The sequence below is a fragment of the Cupressus sempervirens genome, chromosome 10 (assembly GCF_028749045.1).
Source record: "Cupressus sempervirens isolate cs-2001-9-10 chromosome 10, ASM2874904v1, whole genome shotgun sequence".
Classification (NCBI taxonomy): Eukaryota; Viridiplantae; Streptophyta; class Pinopsida; order Cupressales; family Cupressaceae; genus Cupressus; species Cupressus sempervirens.
In genome coordinates, this window is record NC_143127.1 from 208,448,263 (window position 1) to 208,450,577 (window position 2,315).

A 2,315-nucleotide genomic window follows, 5' to 3' on the forward strand; every position below is an offset into this window, starting at 1 on the left:
CAAAAGAAATCTTGCAAACGGACTTGAAGAAGAATGTATTGAATTATCAAGGATCTCAAACATGTAGATGGATACACTTGCCCAAATGATGAATCTTCATCATGAACTCAATATGAAAGATATTGAGATCTCTACTTTGAACATGCAGAATGAACAACTACAGAATGAATTGAACAGAGAAAAAGAGGTAGTAGAGAATCTCAACAAGTCAAGTGAAGCCATTAAGTACTTTGAACAGTTGATGAAATTTCCAAGATCGGCCCATGATACATTAGGACTTGGATACAACAGCACTGAAATTGGAGAATCATCAAAGAGTGTTGAGCAAAGAAGTGACAAAGGTAAGGATTCTAAACCTACTTGTCATTACTGTAATAAAAAGGGGCATACTGCTAATGTTTGTAGGAGTAGAAGAATCAATCAGATAAACACACCCAAAAACAAGAGTGACTGTCACAAGTGCAACATGCAAGGACATATGACACAAGATTGTAGATCTAGAGTTACAAGGACACAAAGATTTGATGGACATTGTCATAATTGTAAGAAGTATGGACATAGAGCATTTGAATGCAAGTCAAAGCCTATGTGGACATCAAATCAACCAGCAAAAACTAAAGGGAATGAAAGTTAGTACCATTGAGATTACAACACCAGATATAGCTATCATTATTGCCAGAAATATGGACATATCCCTGAAAACTGTATAAGAACACATTTCAGAGGGAATTATAGTAGGTGGCTAAGCCAAACCACATGTTTCAGTTGCTTGAAAACTGGTCACATCAGTAGAAACTTTCCTACAAGGTCAAAAGCACCAAAGATTGAAGTAAACAAGGGCAAAGAAAAGATTGATGTGGAACACATCAAAACAAACATGAAGAAGACATGGCAGAAAAAGAATGAATCAAGTACATCCAATGAAAGGGTCACTTCACCCACAAGGTCAAGTGATCATTTCTCACCCAATTAATTACAAGATAAGACTATGGGGTTGATACATATAAGGAAGTATCATACATCAGCCCTAAACCATGAAGAAGCAATGCAAAGTATAAATCTGCATGAAACAGGATGCCAAGACAAAATTTTAAATGATGATGCCGAGCTGACTTTGGATGCCAAGTAAAACTTTAGTGGAAGCTGAATTCCTAGAAACAACTGAGTTGATGACTGATGCCAAGTTGAGTAACTCCTATGGAAGCCAAGTAAAATGGAAATGTAGTGCAAGCTAAATGATGTTAAAATACTTCATAAGTTGAGTTTTCAGTTGAGCATTTAATGCGATGGAAATAGGATATATTATCACAATTTTAATCATTTTTCCTCATCGCGATCAAGAAGCAAAGGAGATAAAGAGCATAGAGTGACTTCACAATAGAGAATCCAATATTCCAAGCATATTGCAACCTCCTACAATGCGTTTTCATTGATCTTGAGGTATTTTCATTTGTGCCGAGCTACACAATTTCATATTTCTATAAAGGAAACCCTAGTTTGCATAAATGGTTTCGAGTTCTAAGAAAACCTAAGAAAAAGAATCATTTGAAGTATAGCTAGTATCAAATGAGGTTAGGCAACCCAATTTTCACCCTATTCCTAAAGTTACATACAAAAATGACCTAGCCAGAGCCCTTTCTTGCATACCCCCAAATGTTGTTATGGTTCAAGATGTAAGAAGATGCTACAATTGCAAGATAGGAGCCCTAGGAGACATGGAAATAAGAGAAACCTTTGCGCAGTTGTGTGTCAATGGAGTATTAAAAGATGAATACAAAATTGTTGAAAGGAAGGGTTTAACACAAGTTTTGAGTTTTCCCACCATGTTCAAGACAGAGTGGATCAGACTTGTATTGAGCAAAATTCATGATGGTAGTCTGTGGTTAGAAGATGTCCCTGTCAAACTCACAAAAAGAATCATTCATAGGGTAACTGGATATCCTACCCTAGATCATTAGAAGACCTTGAGAAGTGAATCCAAGGAGGTTATATAGAAAAAACACAGGTGCTCAGTGGAACAAAAGAGGAATGACTATTCATACTATTTAGGATCCTCTAGTTGAGTTTTCTGTTAGATTTATTGCCCACAAATTCTACCAATCCAGTAGACTCAACAGTGTGCCATGTATAGCAATAGATGTAGGTTACAAATTGGTGAAAAAGGATCACACTTATAATCTTGTTGAACTGCAACTACAGCAGATAAATGAAAACCTAACAGATATAAGAAGGTCAAAGGGTGCCCAATGCAAATTTGGAGCAATTTTGGTTTGTATATTCTTTTATGTTTAGAATGAATTTCCTTCTTTTGGAAA